Here is a 19,568-nt window from a genome sequence, read left to right as displayed (position 1 = left end):
TATGTCCAAATTTAGCCTTTCCAAAGCAATTTTTAGTCCCGACTCCTACAAGTTAGTCCTCAAAATATGGTTCCATTTGATTGTAGCAATTTATTAGAACAAAAACATTAAAAACTAAAGCATAGAAATAATGTAAAGCATATTATTAAAATCTTGGGTTGCCTCCCAAGTAGTGCCACGGTTTACGTCATTGGCTAGACGCATCATTCCTCGGTTTAAATTCAACCATATTCCTTGGTAGTGGGTAGAAAGCATTTTGGTACGCACGTGTTCTTCCAGGTAAGCTTATCATTCTTCCGCTTCGGTTTTGGGTTAACCTTTGATTTGACCTTTGCCCTTTCATCGTCATCAGTTCCTTCTTTTGCTTTTTCCTTGTTGTCATTTGTGGCTTGTCCCTCGAATCGCAGGGTAATTTTACATGAACTAAAATCTATTCGTGCACGACAAGTAGCCAGAAATGGTCTTCCAAGAATTAAGGATTCATGGGGATCATCATCACCCATCTTAGAAACTTTCCTTTTGACAGACACAATAAAATCGACAGACACTAGAACATCTTCCGCTAAGCCTTCAGGATACCGTGTGGTTCCGTCAGCTAAACGTAGAGTCAGCCTCGTCGGTTTCAGACGTGGTAAGTTCAGTTTTTCAAAAAGATTTGAAGACATGACATTAATAGAAGCACCAAGATCAGCAAGAGCATTTCTAGGTTCCATGTTCTGTATAGAACAAGGAATCAATAAAGCTCCAGGGTCACCCTTCTTTCTAGGGTTTCCCTCAGTTAAACAAGCCGAAGATTCTTGGCTTAAACAGGTAAAATTATCACAAATGTCATTCTCAAACATCTCACGGCATTCTTTGCTATTGAAAAATTTTCGAATAAAAGCTTTAATTGTACCTTCTCGAGCTGTTTCTTTCTCTTTTGAACTTTTGATGTTGTCCCGTAGTAGCTCCGTTTCTTTCGGGCATTCTTCCGAAGTGGTTTTCTCCTTGTGTTCTTTCATTGGTATGGTGCACGAGCTGTTCGCATTCTTCAATTTAAGATTTGGACTACAAGAGGTAGTCTTGTTTCTTTGGTCATCTACCTTACATTGACATGTTCCACAGATAGCATCCATTGGATCACACTTTACATAAGTTTCTTCTGTGGCATCAATGGCGTTGACTCTCTCTTTCGAATTATTTTCAGTATTACTCGGGAGTTGTCCGTAGTGGCGATCTGACATCATCTTAAACATTTGAGAGATTTGATTCTCAATTGTCTTAAGCGTGGCCTTAGACTCTTGTCGAAGACTAGAAATTTCTTGTCTAATCTCTTGAGTAATCTCTTGTTTTAGATTTGCCCGATCATTTTTCAGTTCCATGATCGTCCTTGTAAGTCTTTCATCTACTTCACGGATGTCATCCCTCCTTTGTTGAGTAAAATCAAGTTGAGAGTCGTATTGTGGCCTGAACTGGGTCATTTGATTTCCATTTCCTTGGTTTTGATTGTACATCAGTCTGCTCTTGTCATTTTGTCCATATGCAGGCTTGTGTCCATAATTGTATTGTCTTTACGCTTGATATCCGTCATTGTGGCTATTGTTCCAACCCTCTCCCTGTTTCCAATTGTTGTTTGATCTTTGGTTTTGTCCATAAGCATTGAAGTTGGAGTTCCTTTGATAATCTACCGCCTCAACTTGTTCAGATGCAGACGTAGAAGTGCAAATATTGGTGTCATGAGGTCCTCCACAGATATTACAATAAAGTGCCAATGTCATGCAAAGCTTGGGCTTTCCTTCCATTTTTTCTACCATAGCCTGTAGCTTTTTGATTTCGTGATTCATTGCTTCGATTTTGGCCTCGCTTGCCACTCGATTATCAACTTCATAAATTCCTCCATGATCTCCTCTTCGTTCATACCAACATGATGTGTTTTTAGATATTCTCTCGATTAGTTCATCAGCCTCTTGCAAAGCTAGGGAGACAAAGGCATCGCTGGAGGATGAGTCAAGCGACATCTTTCCTTCATCCGTCAACCCTCCATAGAATGAGCTAATCATATCCCATGGGTGCATAAGATCTTGTGGGCATTGCCTTTTAAGAACTTTAAATCTTCGCCAAGCCTCTCCCAAACTTTCAAGTCTTCCTTGTTTGAATTATTGTATCAACCTTCTAATCCTCATAGTTTTTGTAATGGGAAAGAACTCGTTCATGAATTCACGATGCAACTGTTGCCACGTTCTGAAATGATTGTCGTCTTGGCTTTCCTACCATCGTGCTGCCTCTCCTATAACTGAAAATGGGAATAATTTGAGTCGAACTATTTCCTCGCTAACGCCTTCTTGTCTGTATATCCCACATGCTCGTATAAACCTTGTGATGTGTGCGTTGGGATCTTCAGATGGTAATCCCGAATATTGACTATTTTGAACCAGTGTGAGAATAGTTGGATGCACGTGAAAGTTGACGTTCTCCATTGGAGGTACATAGATTGAGTTGTGCATGTTAAAATCCAGAGTCATGTAATCTGCAATTGATCTTTGTGGTTCTTGAGGATTTCCATAATATTCCTCTTCACGAATGTTCTCTTGGTTGTTTGCTCTGTTAGCTTGTGGTTCTTCAATGATTGGTTCTTCATGGTTAATCGGTACTTGTGGGTTAATTGGAACTGGGGGTGGATTTGGTACTGTTGTGCCTCTTCCTTGTGGATTTCTTGTTGCGCTTGATGAAGCCATTACTGATCCTTGGGTATTTTTCCTTCTAGTTGCTCTATTAATTTCAGGAATGTAGGGTAGTAAACCTTGGTTTCTTTTTGCTCTCGTTTGCATTCACCTAATAAAACTTATCAACGAAACGAAAATTTCCAAAATTGACTAGAAGTAGTCAATTGGGTTAGTAGCAAAAACAAGTAAAAATAAAACAAAATTAAGTGGAATGGATTAACATTTCTCAAATCTAGCATTCATGCAATCAAAGTAAACAAAAACATATGACAGCTCTTGCGTGCATAGGGTGAAATGTCAAAAGATATTTGTATGATAAAACGGAAAGTCTGTGACTCCCCGAGTGTCGGTCTCGAAGGAGGGACGTGGAGGTGTGTCAAACATTCGGGAGTTTACTTGATTGTATCATGCATAAGACTCGAGTGTGGTAAATGGTGATTTGTGAGTGAGAGTAGTTCATTGGTTGGTTTGAGTGCAAGAGAGTAGTAAAATAAAAGTGATTTTGTAAATAAGTAAAAGGGGTAGGGATTGGATAGTGTTCATGAATATTGCATAGTGAGTGTCTAAGGTTATGGATTAGGATTGCTAGGATATTGTCTATTCAAGAGTGTGTTGTCTTAGTCCTTTTCCACCTTGTGTACTAAGGCTTCTTTGACTTAGGAATGCCTTCAAGCATCCAAAGTTCTAAGAGTAATTTTATCAAACAGTTAAGCTACGCACTATCCTACTATTCTTAAGAAGTCCATAGGAACTTTGATTGTGTAAAGCTTCAAATCCTAACTCTAATCAAAGACCTCCTACTATTCTTAAGAAGTCCATAGGAACTTTGATTGTGTAAAGCTTCAAATCCTAACTCTAATCAAAGACATGAAAGAGTCAAGAGCTCAATCTCTCATCTAGATTGGCCAAATCCAAACAAGATCTCATCAAAACAACAATCAAAAGACAAGAATAGATAATCCATCAACACAAACTCATAGATCCAAGATATAGAGATAAGATCATCACACAAACAATATTCAATCACACAATCCAAATCCCTAGACTAAATTAGCTACTCATGATATGAAATGCAAGCAAAAACTAATTGAATCCAAGAACAAGATAGCTAAAATTATAGAAATGAAATAGAGATCACCTAGAAAGAAGAAGATCTTCAATCCAAGCCTGTTGTCTTCTACAATGGAGATTGTTCTAATCTAAAAACTAAGAAAAATGGAGAAAAGTTCTCCAAAGGAAAAACTAAGAAAAGGGAAAACTAAAATTCTGGAATCCTCCCCTGAAATTTCATCAAAGGGGTTTAAATAGTCTCCGAAATGACAACCCTAGCTGAAATTCGCGCATCACCGTCTCTACGCCTCTCACACGCGTGTGAGCGTGCGTGGGAAGCTTCTGGAAAGTTTTCATGCTTGCTCACACGCGTGTGGCCTTCCAGATTGGTCCTCCGGGGCTCCGCTCTTGCCTGGTTTGCTCTTTAAGCTCATCTTTTGGTCCTATTTGCTCCCGGGGCTCCTGTTTTACTTCTTTTAAGCTAAAAATGGCTTTTGTGCATCAGTTAGTGATTTTCAAGCATTTACGCACATAATTTACCAAATAAGGATGCTATAGACGCGATAAAACACCCTGAAATGTGCCTGAAATAAGGGTATCTCGGAGTCTTATCAATGACCACCATTAAAACTTTCCTGGCTGTAGCAGTATCTAAGGGATGGGACATCCAGCAGCTTGACATTAATAATGCATTCTTGCATGGAGATCTAGAAGAGGAAATGTACATGGTTCTACCACCAGGGTTTAAAAGTGCTAAACCTAATCAAGTTTGCAAGTTATTAAGATCCCTCTATGGCTTGAAGCAAGCCAGCAGGCAGTTATTAAGATCCCTCTATGGCTTGAAGCAAGCCAGCAGGCAGTTATTAAGATCCCTCTATGGCTTGAAGCAAGCCAGCAGGCAGTGGAATGCTAAGCTCACAAAAGCATTACAGGATTTTGGTTTTCAGCAGTCCACAGCTGATCCATCATTGTTTACCAGAACTTCACAGTTCCTTCCTAGCTCTACTAGTGTATGTAGATGACATCCTAGTGGCTGGAACAAACCAAGATCATATTAGGGAGTTGAAACAGGTATTGGATGCCTCCTTCAGAATTAAAGATCTTGGCCAACTGAATTATTTTCTAGGGATTGAAGCATTTAGAACTCTTGAAGGTATCAACATATGTCAAAGGAAGTACACCCTAGAAATTCTAAATGAGAATGGCTTCTTGGATGCTAAGCCTGCTAAGACACCATGCAATCCAGGACAGAAACTCACAAGTACTGAAGGAAAGTTGCTTGACAACCCTGAAGTGTTTAGGAGGTTGGTTGGAAAACTATTGTACTTAACAAATACCAAACCAGATATTTCTTATGCTGTACAACAATTGAGTCAGTATGTGGACAAACCTAGGGACACACATTTGACTGCTGCTCACAGAATACTCAGATATCTCAAAGGATCACCTGGGAAAGGTCTGTTCTATGGCTCCAATTCTCAAATTAAGTTGCAGGCTTTTTCAGATTCAGATTGGGCTACTTGCTCAGAAACTAGAAAGTCCATAACAGGTTACTGCATCTACCTAGGGGAGTCCCTCATTTCATGGAAAACTAAGAAACAATCTACAGTATCAAGATCTTCATCTGAGGCAGAATACAGGGCATTGGCTTCCACTGTGTGTGAAATTCAGTGGCTGTTGTATCTTTTATCAGACTGAAAGCAGGAAGCAGCAGTCCCATTGCTTTGTTTTGTGACAATAAATCAGCCATTGCCATTGGGGAGAATCATGTGTTTCATGAATGAACCAAACACATTGAAATTGATTGTCATGTTGTGAGACAAAAGGTTCATGAAGGGGTGATTAAGCTGCTTGGGATTCCTTCTAACAAACAGGTTGTTGATGGTTTTACAAAGTCTTTGTCTAAACCATTATTTGATACATTTCATTATAAGCTGGGCCTTCAAAACCTTCATGCTCCAGCTTACGGGGGGGGTGATGGAGTGTTCAAAACAACAGAAAATAAGCTAAAAGGGCTTTCTTGACCTTTCCCTACTTGGCAGTTATAACCACCATGTACACAGCATATATAAAGCTGTATTTCTTCCTCTTACAGTGTAATCTGAACACTTGAATAATAACAATGCATTCTCTCTTTCACCTTTCCCCTCTCTACACTTTACTTCTTGTTCCATTACTGTGATCTTAGCTGGTTCATCAGTAGCACTTCTTCAGTAATCACCTCAATGGAATTTGACTCATACCTAATCGGATTTTATATTTATTGCACAAATAAAATAATCTTTGTCTATATATTGATTTTAGAAACGAGAGAGAGGAAGGCAAAAAAACACAAAATTAAGAAACCAAATTGAAAACATGACAGCAGATTTTAAAACAAAATAATAATTGAAAAATGTGTTCCTTTTCAATTAAAAAGCTAAACTGATAGTTGAACTAGCAACAAGAAGACCATTTTTTTTATCCGATAATATGGAGATTTGAACCATGGCCTTTTACATGAGTTGATTCTAATTTTAAATTGAAGAATGTTTTAATTTCAACTATAAGGTCGAGCTAATAATTGGATTACACGTTTATATAGGTATGTTATATGTTGAACAATGATTACACTTAAATTCCTTTGACAATTTTCATATCCTCACCTCTTAAGGATTGTTCATTGTGATTCAATAGGTGAGCATGATGTGTAACCCCTCGTCTTTTCGAATAAGATTAAGGTTCGAGAAATATGTCTTTAAGCTATGACATTCCTGAGATGAGTGACTGATGCGTCAAAAGGATTTTTATAAGGAAATATAGTTATTATTAAGCTGCGATCGTACGTCCCGGTCACGAACCGTAAAATTTTTAGGAACTAGTATTTGGACTTGTTTGTCCTAGGAAATGGATTTCTAGACACCATACTATTATTCTTGAATTTCCTATTTAATTAGATTAGCCCATAGCAGCGAAAATTTATTTTGATCGTACATCGCTAAATTTCGCGGTGTACCGAACCTAGCCCAATTTTGAGGGTTAGTCTGGAATAAATTTTTAGTTTCGGAATTTATTCTACCTGGATTATTTTCTACCGAAAATTCATCTGTTTCAATCCCGATCAGTCTAAGCTAAGATATTTTAGCTTATTTTATTATTTTCCAAGTTTGATCTTATCACAAGTGGAATCTTATCCCATAAGCCAAAGGGAAAATATAAAAGCCAATTTATTCCATTTCCCTTGTGTTTTGCCGAAATGAGAGAGAGAAAGGGAGAGAGGGATTCTTCATCTTCTTCCTCCTTGAAGCTTCAAATTCCATAGCCAAAATCCTTCTCAAGTCTCAATTTTATTCGGTAAATCTTCGTTTTTATTCGGTAAATAGTTCTATTTTCCTTCCTAGAGCATGGATTTGAGATTAATTTCTTGAAATCTCTTGTTATGGTGTTGATTGTGATCTTAGGATTTTAAGGTGAAATTTGGGGAAATCAACTCCAAAAGTCTTCTACGAGGACTAGTAACCCGGTGGAGGTAAGGAATTCCCTTAAGTTGGAATTAGTCACTTGAATTTGGATAATTGATTTTGGTTGAAATATGGTGTTTTTTGGAGCTTTGGGAATATTTTTGTATACATGTTCATAGCTTGGATATGCTTGTATATGTTATATTTATGTCCATATAGGCTTATACTTGTGAAAATAGTGAAAGGAAATCAGGGTAGATTCTGGCAGTAACTTCCGAGATTTATTGGGAAACATTGGTAAGGTATTTTAATCCTATTTTTTTTAGACATGTAGTTCTATAAGTGTAGAACCCGCATATAAAATTTCATAATGATCGGAGTAGTGGAAGTATGGTTTTCGAATTTTTCTCCAAAACTGGTCCAGAGAGAGAAAAATTCCGGACAGCACACTGCCAAGGGCAAAGACGGAATTTTCTGTGTTTATTTGCGGACCAAAATGACCAAAACGTTTTATGGACATCAAGTACTATAAGTTGGGATCCTACCATAAAAATTTCAAGTGGAAAAGAGTTCGGGAACTATTTTTACCGGCTCAATCTTTCGGACTGCGCCAAGCTGAAATTTTCTGAATTATGCTTAGTATGATTATGGATGTGTTAATGATAATTGTGAGGTAGTTAGTGAGTTAATGGTGATTAGGTGATGCTAAGGACGTGGATTATGACTATGTTCTACATAATACACATATGTATATGTCATGTTATGGTACTAGTATGTGTAATTATCTATACTATGAAATATGTTATGTTATGTTGTTAGTAGGCCAAATTACCTATATTGTGAATATAGTATATGTCAATATATATATACATATATACGTGTATGTAGTATATATATATCATATGTATAGGATGTATATATATGTACATGTATTTATATAGTATACAACAAGTAGGTACAAGTAGTATAACGTGTGACATTATGTATATATAATTGTAGTATATGTACCGTATTATGTATACATATTATATGTGTGTATGGGGCAGCATATATATATATATATATATATATACGTGTTGTGTATATATATATGGTATGTGTGTATATATGTGTATATGTGTAATATGTATATATATATATATATACGGGTAATGTGTGTATATATGTACATATATGAGTATGTATGTATAATTAAATAAAGTGTTGTAGTATGTATATATTTGGGTATGTGTACCTTAAGTGAATATGCATAAATATGTGGAAAGTGTTGTGTGGTATGCATATATACATACGTGTAGGGTGATGATGGAAAATGTTTTGAGAGACAAGACTTGTGAACCAAGGTGAGAATGGTAATTGATTTCAAAATGGGGACTTGATTTTGTGGAAAATGTCCAAAAATGATTTTGACTCAAGGAAGATGAGAAAGGAAGGAAAATGTTTTCAAAACCTTAGTTTCAGGAAGTCAAAGAGGACCTTGTCATTTATATTACCTCGGGCTATAGTACCGATGGTTTTCTTCAATATATGTACAGTTGTCTCTACGTCACTTCGTCAGGCGTAGGGAGTCTCTGCGTCACTCAGTCAGGCGTAGGGAGTCTCTGCGTCACTCAGTCAGGCGCAGGGGAGTTTTCTATATCACTCAGTCAGGCGTAGGCCGTGGGGGTGTGCACACTTAAGTATAGATACTCATGTCATTTTCGGGTTGGTATCAGCTTTATAGACCTAGGTGGGGCCAAACTAGGGACCATAATGATGAACCTTCGTCTAAGGGATCATGAATGAGACTTGGGGCAGGACCGTAATCCCCATGTCCAGATCCGATTTCGGTCTAGTCAAAGAAACTTGTATCCTCAATATGGTCTCTTGCTTCTAGTCAGAAACTAAGTAGCGTTTTCGTAATTAAAGACAACTAGAGGTCATAATTGCGGCAATGACATATGTAATAGACATGGCTAGTGCTGAAAACCTAGCCTGAATGAAAAAGAAGTCAAAGGCAACCTAGTTTGATGAACTAGGAAATTTGAGTAAGGAAATGTGTTGTGACTTATATACTCATTATATTCTTGTAATTATATGGCATTAACTGTTGATTTCAGTTATGAAAGACCTGGACACCATATTTGGTAATGTGTATTTACCTTTATGAAATATTTGTCAAAACTTTTACCTGATGGAAGTGACAAATGGATTACCTTACTTAGCCGTCGTGCTAACTACACTTCACCGTGTACGTCATTTCAGATGTCATCCAGTGAGGGATCCTGTAGCCCGGCAAACACTCCTGATCATGTTTGCCCGGGACCTACTTTTGTTGGTCAGATTCTGCATGACACGTCGGGCAGAGACCCGTATTCTCCACCCTATTCTCAAGGCTACTCTCCAGGCTATACTCCAGCATCCCCTGACTATACTCCAGCAACCCCAGTCAGCCCAGTAAATATCTTTTGGTAACCTTAGTTTTGGCTGACTCTAGTCTGTTAGGTTGTGGAGGACCCGGAGTTTGTAATGACAGCCCGTCGGGCAAACTCTTGTAGATATCTTTTGATATTAATATATATATATATATATATATATATATATATATATCTAAAATATTATATTTTGATGTTCGGGGTGTTGATGTTGAGTGAAATTTCTTTTAGCCTGTGCACTGAGAGTGGAAGTTTTATCAAAGAGGTGATAGAATTCACTCTAAGTGTGGCGGTAGCACCCGGTTTTCTGTTGATATGATGTATAAGCTTCCGCAGCGTTTATTACGGATTTCGTGACATGTGTAAGTCTTGAGAACCGGGGTATTACATGATGCATGCATACTTATAGGCTAAAAGTGTGAGAATTTTTCATCTTTAAAATATTGAACTATCAATACAGATTAGATCCATGGGTACAAAATAAAATTCAACAACATACTCGAATTTCAAATACAGATCTATGTTAAGAACCTATTAAATTATACTTTGCAGACAAAATTTACTAGGAGATTTTTAAATATTTTCTATTAATTAACCAACAAATATAATTCGTCAATAACTATAAGTTCAAAAAATTTATTCAGAAATACTTATGAAGTAAAATTTGGAGTTTATGTAGTAGAAGTCTTACCCATTTGACATGGTTTGCAAATCCCATCCTGACAAATTAGAAGCTTCTGTGAGTGCATCTTTCCACTCATTAATTTTTTGATTCCCAAATCGTTGTCCGTGTAGAGTCAGTGCATCACCAAACGTGCTTGTCTGTTTGCGAACCTCGGAAGGATCAACATCGTAGAATATAGGAAAAACAATCTGATTCAACGTCTGTTTACATTCTATGATCTTCACAAGCTCATCTAGACACCATCTAGATCCAGCATAGTCTTTGGAGAATACGATGATGGATATTCTCGACTCTTCTATGGCCCTAGACAGCTCAACAGAAATATCCCTGCCTCTCCGGATTGATTCATTATCTCGAAAGGTATTGACTCCAGTCCGCCTCAAATTTGTATAGAGGTGATCAGAAAAGGATTCTCACGTCTCACCACTAAAACTCAAGAAAACATCATACGAAATGCGAGTATACGATGATGAAGATGATGATGATGCCATACTTGAAATCTGAGTATACTATTAACTAAAGATTTATGTTAAAGGGCTTTGAAAACGCGTGTAGCAGGTAAGCAGCGATGACATTTCAAAGGCAAGATTGGAAAATGTCTCCCAATGATTGTTAAACCCAAGGAAATTGTGTACTTTATATTACAGGCTTTAGATTTAATGATTACTATCAAATTTTCAAATATATTAATATATAAGTTAATAATTTAAGGGCCACACTTGTGTGAGACCGTCTCACGGATCTTTATTCGTGAGATGCGTCGAGTCGGGTCAAGGCACCATGCAAATGTCATACTTATATGTGCAAATGTCATACTTATATGCTTAAATATAACACTAATCAAGAATACAATTTTTGTTACTTATTAGAGAAAATGTAATACATTTTTCATAATAAGTAATGTTGACAAGTGCCCCTTACTTATAAGGGCAAAAACTTGTGTGAGACCGTCTCACCATGAGACGGGTCGGATCGGGTCGTGTCAAGATGCAAATGTAACACTTATATGCACAAATGTCATACTTATATGCTCAAATGTAATACTAATCAGGAATAAAATTTTTGTTACTTATTATGGTAAATGTAATACTTTTAAGAGAAAATACAATACTTTTACATTTCGATTTAAAAGTATTACATTTTTCCTCAAAAGTATTATATTTGCTCTTATAAGTGAGAGGCACTTGTCAACATTACTTATTATGAAAAATGTATTACTTTTTCTCTTATAAGTAACAAAAATTGTATTTTTGATTAGTGTTATATTTGAGCATATAAGTGTGAGATTTGCACATATAAGTATGACATTTGCATGGTGCTTTGACCCGACCCGACCCGTCTCACGAATAAGGATCTGTGAGACGGTCTCACACAAGTGTGACCCAAGAGCAAATATAATACTTTTGTGGAAAAATGTAATACTTTTAAATCAAAATGTAAAAGTATTGTATTTTTCCTTTAAAATATTACATTTACCCTTATAAGTAACACAAATTTTATTCCTTATTAGTATTACATTTGAGCATATAAGTATGACATTTGTGCATATAAGTGTTACATTTGCATCTTGACCCGACCCGACCCGACTCGTCTCATGGTGAGACGGCAGGGCCGATCCTGAGCACGGGCGGGATGGGCGATCGCCTAGGGCCCCATGCTAGAAGGGGCCCATCCATATATATGTATATGTATACATATATATATATTATAGTGTTATAGTTAGTGTTATACTTATATTAGAAAATAAAAATTAGTGTTATAATTATATTTGAAAATAAAAAATTAATGTTATAATTATATTAGGAAACAAAAAATTAAGAATAGATGGGACTGCAGAACTTGAGAATCGATGCTTAATTCAATAATAATTTAGAAATAGAATCGACACGGGGAGTCGAGCACATCTAATTATTTTTTATCTATTAGAATCGATACCCTAATAGGATAATCCATTCATCTTCTTCAATAAATTTTTTTCCAATTCGATTAATCAACGATTGTTCATTTGTTTGCTAGTTTGGGCCCCATTGTCTGTTGTAACTTGTAAGTTTTATTCTATTTATAATTTTTTCTGTTTTTGTTTTCCCTGCAACACTTCACACATGCAACACATCACACCTATACGGCATTAGCGATTTAGGGCTATAAATAATTTTTTCAAAAAATCATAATCTTTAATGAAAATTTAAAACAATCTAAAGGAAATTTAAATGACCAATGTCGTCATGTTAATGACGATTTTGTGTATTGAGAAGGATATGCTAGAGAATGTTAATCTTGATGCAATTATGCATAATTTTGCATAGCACGTAGAATTTTTTTGTCATGATTACTTTTGTATTTATAAATTGTTGAAAATTTTCTAATAGTATTTCATGTTTTATAATAGTATTTCATGTTATTTGATATTATTATTTTTTAGTATTATTAAATTTTAATTTTAATTTTTCATATAGGGGCCCATTTTTTTAATTTCGCCCGGGACCTCTAAAATGTTTGGACCGGCCCTATGAGACGGTCTCACACAAGTTTTTGCCATAATTTAATTAGAGAGTTAATTCCATTTTTGGTCTTAGATTTATAGGTGACAATCCGCTTTTAGTCTTTTTTTTTCAAAACATCCACTTTTGGTCCTAGTATTATTATGGCATGACCATTATTTGTCTTCTATCAACAAAACAATTTAAATTTCATAAAATACAAGGGAATTTTGGTCTTCAATTATGGATTTTTTCAAAACAACAAACATATAAAATATAGCCAATCAACCTACTTTGTACTTTGTATAAAAAATATCGAAATGTTCTTATATTCAACTGCATTTCAATGATTTTTTTGACGGAGGACAAAAAATGGCCATGTCACAATAATATTAGGACCAACAAAGGATGTTCTTATAAAAAGGGACTAAAAGTGGATTGTCATCTATAAATTTAGAACCAACAATGGAATTAACTCTTAATTAAACATTATTTCAAGCGAGATCTTAAGATACCTCGATTTCAATATGTAACTATAATAAATTAAATTAATTTTTTTTTTGTGATATCACATAAATTACTTGTCAAAGCCAAAGACCTTATGATCTAGTGGCACCCGGTGTCCATATTTACACTCCCACATGGATGATGGAAGTGGGTTCGAGCCTCAATGGAGGCAACTGTTGACTCTTTGTGTTTCAGTAGGTTGAGAAAGTAGCTATGTACATATACTACATTGAACAGAGTCGATAGTACTAAAAGCAAAAAATTACTTGTCAAAAAATTCACTATAATAAATAATATAATTGTCAATTTCACAATGTCAAACATAATGGAGAGTGGTGGGGTTAGTACTAATACATTTTCAACCAAAAATAATAATTAATCAAATTAAATGTTATGACAGAGAAGGTCGCTCAATCTTTAATTTTAGCATAAAAGTTTACCAACACTCAATTATAGTTGCTTGATTCTTTAATTTTTTTAAAACTAGTTTTAAACTTACGGTATGTTTGGAAACCCGAAAAATAATTTTTGAAAATCATTTTTCGGGTTTTAAGTGTTTGGGAGAGGGTGCAAAATTAAAGTCAACAGAAAATAATTTCCGTTTAAGAGAAAACTAGCTTTGTTTTCTTGAAAAACAACTTTCCATCTTTTTTGGGGAAGTCATTTTCCTCTCTTCAATTTCAATCCTATAGGATCTGCAAGGCATAGCCACCGCCCCCAGCCACCATCTTCTAGCCACCACCTACCAACCACTATCGTATAGGGCACCATCGCCGCTGTGAATGGATCACAGGAGATGCCTCAATTTGGCCAACAGTGCTAAATCAAGAAATTCAAGACGATCATGTGAAAACGTACTTAGGAGTAGGCAAACACCTGAGTCTTCACCGACGAGCGTAGGAGGGGCGTGGGAAAGGCTATCGACAGTTGTTGAATGGCCAATGGTCGGTGTCAAAGTTCGTAGACCTTGCAACCAAAGTTCGGCCACTCGTTAAATAGGGAGGTTCAGGAGGGTTTTATACCATTGTCGTTAAATATAAGGTCGTCAAAGCCGAAAACGTGTGAACTTAATATTCTGGGAAATTTAAATATTATAAAACAAATAATACAATAAATTTTTGAATAAAAATGAATATTAAATGACTTAAATTTAAATTTGATCGTATTTCATTCTCTAAAGTTAGTGTGGTAGTAGTAGTAAAATTGGTCCAAGTATTTGTTTGGTAGGCTTGTGCAAGACTCGACCCAACCGAGAATTCCATCCAACCCGAGAATCGAGCAAAGGAGTTCCAACCCGGTCGTTATACGAAGGGCTTAAACTGACCCAATCCGTCTTTATTCTTGATGTAGTGCGTAGGGTGATATTGAAAATGGGTGTAATGTCGTTCTGCAAGGGATTGAGACTATGGCACGTACTTGGGCGGTTACCTATACTCTAGACACAAGGTATTGGAACCCATAAGGATCCAAGAAAATCATTTTGGTTTAAGGTATTTAACAACAAAGATATTTTTGGTGATTTTGGATCCAAGGAAAACAAGATTAATTCTAGAGATATCAAAGGGAAAAGATGGGTTAAGTTAGGGGTATTGCTCTATTGTTGCTTTAACACTAAAGGTTGGGGGTATTGGTCTTAATGCAAGCACAAATAAATCCTAGCCAAAACAAGGATTAGAACAAGGATTGCCCCACTTCCATGCTGTATCAACCTAAGTTCTTGAAGAACAAAAGCTTATTTAAGACCTAATTGACAGATTGTGAATCTTGAATGCAGGTTATATCCTACTTGGTTCCTACTTTGTTTTTAAAACAAATTAATCGACTGTATTTATCACTGTATTAGAAACAATAAATAATAAAAACAATGCAGGAAATATAAATGAACCAGGATATGTTCAGGCAGTTCGAAACACCTTCTCCTACATCTGCGGGGCCACACAAAGGTGAAACCCAACTGCATTAGATGATCAAAGATGTTACAAGGTTCATCAGATATCCATCCTCCATGATGGCCTAATCTATTACACCTACAAATATCACCATCTCCTGAGTTGGTAGTGTGTCAACTTCTTCAGCTTTCCCGAGCCAATCAACAAGTCTTCCACTTGATGTAGTAAACAGGACAACAGCACAAAACTAGTCTAAGAAGCCATATTACAACGATCTTGAGTCTGTATCAGTATAACAGACTTTACATATTAAAACAGTAGGCTTAGACTAAAACAGTAGATCTTAATGTTAAAACAGCAGGGAACTTTGGCGATCTTTTCAGTGAAATCAGCAATTAAACCTCTGAAGCTTCAGCTCTATTTATACTTGAACTTCTGAGCTCCTTCCCTGTATTTGATCTCCTCAATTCAAGGTAAGTCACTCAACTACATCTTGCCTTGATTTTCTCATCTCTGACATTTTTGCTTGAATAAATATGAGCCACTCATCCATGCAAATAAACAACACTAAAAACTATACCTTAGGCATAATTAATTAGACCACTTAATTAACAAATAAATTGCCAATTAAAAACTATACATTAATTTCCCTAACAATCTCCCCTTTTGGCAATTATTTGTCAAAACTAAACACATACATTCTTAAGGCACGAAATAAAAAATAATCAATCAAAAATAATAATTTCATTAAGATGTGCCCTAAGATATGTTGTGTTAACATGCAAAGCAATTACAAGCAAGATATTAATTATGCCAAAACTAAGATATTTGCATGAAACACTAATTAAGAACCAATCAACCAATAATTGAAGAGAATAATTGAAGAGAAATATTGCAATTGTAAAACATCACCACATTACCGAGCTTTGCATGCTCCCCCTCAACAACTTCTCCCCCTTTTTGCCATAATTGACAAAGGGTTGTAACTGATCATCTAGTAGGAGTAGAATCCTTGTAACTGATCATCTAGTAGGAGCAGAATCCAAATCATCAGCTTTAGAGGATTGTAATAGCTTCTTATCTTCCAACAACATCTTCTCCATTTACGCAACAGTAGACTTACAATCCTGTGTATCAGATGATGGGTCTGAATAGACCGCAAGATTTGTAGGAGGAATTTTTGACATAGCAGCACTAAGCGTAGCAGCTTGGGAATTAGAGCAGGAAACTTTTGATAATCCAATATTTGAGGTAGCAGCCTTTGGAATTGGAACCACTGGATTGTCAATTGAAATAGTACAATTTGTAATCTCATGTTTCGATAAATTAAAACTTCCAGATGGTGCAATTTGCATGAGATCAGACGGTGCGGTGGTGGAGTTCACATCCTGGACAGCAGGTTGCGGTGCATTGGACACAGCAATTTGCGCAGCTGCTTCGTACTCATGTGTCTGTGCGGCGGAAGCTTTCGGCGGCGGAGCACCTGTTGCGGCATGCGGCAGCGGTGGCATGGCAATGGAGGCCGATGCAGTGAGGCAAGTCGGAGGCGCGGTTGCGACAGTCTGGGCAGCAGCGACAAGAACGGGGTTCTCGGTTTCAGCAGCGGAGAACACGCCATCTTCAGGTAGTTTCCAAGGAACTTCGGAGCAATTTTTTGCCAAGACTAAGAGCAATCTTCATTCTTTCACTGTTAAAACATCTATCAAAGAGGGATTGAGAGCAAAGGTGAGAGCAATTTTAGCACAATCAGACGGATTAAAATCAGAGATTCCTTGAACTATTTTCCGAGCTAAAATCAATCGACCCTCAGAAGTGGAAAAAGTGGTGAAAGGATTTTGTGAAGCCATGAGGAACTGAGAGGAAAAAGTATTTCGGGCTAATCAATTCTGAGAAAAACGCAGGTAGAGTTTTTGAGATCAAAACCAATAATATAGTCTGAAACAGAATAGTATTTTGAATATAAGAGGGAGAGAGAAATCTCAGATAAACTAGGAATCTCAGTTTGAGTAGAATTTTGAAAATACCAGAATATGAGAGATATAGGAAGAATAAAACTAATCTGATAGGATGTCTGTGACACTGAAACACTGAGAAAAATTAATTAGTGTATCACAATTAATAAGAATGTCAGACACATTAAACCATAAAGAACATATTTATATATATAAAAAAAATACATATGAATTAAAAAAAAATTACCTGTAGTCCAATACGCAGCGGAAAAATAAGATATATAAAAAAATCTGCTAGACTTGGAAAACATATTAAATCTCCAAATAAAAAAAATATTATTTAAAAAAACACATATAACCAAATTAATTAACAATTGATTAGAAAGCATACCTGTAAGACCCAAATGCACTAGAAAGAATTAATTAAATTTGCAGATCCCTAGAACAACCCGAAGAGTTTCAAACCGAGCATTGTCCAAAGGTTTAGTAAACAGATCTGCTAAATTTTTCTCCGTAGGCACATGTTCTAGAGCAATTTCTTTCTCGTCCACTAATTCCCAGATGAAGAGGTGTCTTGTAACCCCTCACCTATTTCAGTAAAATTAAGGTTTGAAAAATATTTCTTTAGGCTATAACATTCATGAGATGATCTCCCGATGCCTCAAAAGAACTATTATAAGTAAGGACAATTAGTAATAAGCTGCGATCGTACGTCCCGGTCACGAACCGTAAAAATTTTAGGAACTAGTATTCGGACCCGTTTGTCCTAGGAAATGGATTTTTAGACACCATACTATTATTCTGGAATTTCCTATTTAATTAGATTAGCCCATAGCAGCCAAAATTTATTTGTGATCGTACCTCGCGAAATTTCGCGGTGTACCGAACCTAGCCCAATTTTGAGTTTTAGACTGGAATAAATTTTGGGTTCGAGAATTATTTGAATTAAATTAGTTCCTACCAAGAATTCATCTGATTTAATCCCAATCAGTCCAAGCCAAGATATTTTTTAAGATCAAACCACAAAGAGGTGACACTTGTCACCATTATTTATCACATATTAGAGTGGACTAGTCAACCAAGTGGACCTAGATCATAAAACCAAATTTTTTCCCCATTTTGCTAGTGTTGGCCGAAATATTCAAGAGAGGGGAGAGTGAAATTTTTATCTTCTTCTTCAAGCTCCAACACTCCATAACCAAGATCTCCACACAAGTCTCCAAAATATTCGGTAAAACTCCAATTTTATTCGGTAGATAGCTTTATTTTTCATCCTAGAACATGAATCTAAGTTAAGATTTCTTAAAATCATGTGTTATGTTGTTGATGGAATTCTAGGGTTTTAAGGTGAATTGGGGGAAAATCATCTACAAGGATCTCCTACAAAATTTGAAACCCGGTTGAGGTAAGGAATCCCTTTAATTGGTTGAGGTTGTTTGAAACTAGATAATTGATAGCTTGGTTGAAATATGATGAGTGCTAGGTGGTTGTCAATGTGCCAAAATATTTAATTTAAGTACACTAGGTATATTATAAAATGGATGCAATGTATGTGCGTGGAATGTAGTATAGTATATATATATATATGTGTGTGTTTTGTGCTTATATATATATATATATATGAAACTGTATGGGTATATATATATATATTCACGTGTGGTGTGTGTATGTAATTAGGCTATATATATATATGTACATATAATAAGCATGTATGTACGTGTAATATATATATACATTTATAACTATTAGGTAACTATATATGGTATGTACATACGTGTAGTATAGTATAGTATATATATATATATATATATATATATATATATATATATATATATAATTTATACATGTGTATTATGTATATATATATATATATATGAAAGCCGTATATATATATATATAAGTACATATATGGGTATGTATGTGTTAATAAAATGTTGTATTATGTATATATATATGGTAAAATGTCACATTTTGTGTATAGTATATGGTATGCATAACCCATAATTATATATGTGGTTAGTGAGAAGAATAAATATATGTTATGTGTTATGCCTATGTTGAAGTTGGGAAATGTATATGTTATATGCATTGAGATGTAGGTGTCAAATATGAGACTTATGTGATAAACATGGGGTGGAAGGTGTAGAATTGTTACACTTAAATTACTTTTGTGAAAGGATGTTAGTGGATCATCCAAGTGTTTTGCAAAAGAAAAGGAGGATTTTTGAATTGGGTTAAAAGGAGAATTAATTTCCGAGTATTGGAATTGACCCAAGTGTGTCCAAAATATTTTCAATGCAAGAAAAGGGAAAAAGTATAAAAATGTTTTCAAACCTTAGTTCTAGTAAAAGTGGTGAAGGATCTTGTTAACCACGGAATAAAGATGAGCTTAAAGTGCCTATTCCGCATGGTAATTATGTGTATGATCAATCATACTGTGGGCGAAGTC

The 19,568-nt window shown here is 35.7% G+C and overlaps 1 long non-coding RNA gene across 1 annotated transcript; it reads left to right on the top strand.

Annotated features, from left to right (window-relative positions):
• Window positions 1–7,206: 7,206 nt before the first annotated feature.
• On the top strand, window positions 7,207–9,764 carry LOC116031358. Its single transcript, XR_004100580.1, has 2 exons — window positions 7,207–7,260; window positions 9,437–9,764. It is a non-coding gene; the product is annotated as an uncharacterized LOC116031358 (long non-coding RNA).
• Window positions 9,765–19,568: the final 9,804 nt, after the last annotated feature.

Source organism: Ipomoea triloba, chromosome 10 (assembly GCF_003576645.1).
Source record: "Ipomoea triloba cultivar NCNSP0323 chromosome 10, ASM357664v1".
Classification (NCBI taxonomy): Eukaryota; Viridiplantae; Streptophyta; class Magnoliopsida; order Solanales; family Convolvulaceae; genus Ipomoea; species Ipomoea triloba.
This window is presented reverse-complemented; position numbering and strand designations above follow the sequence as displayed.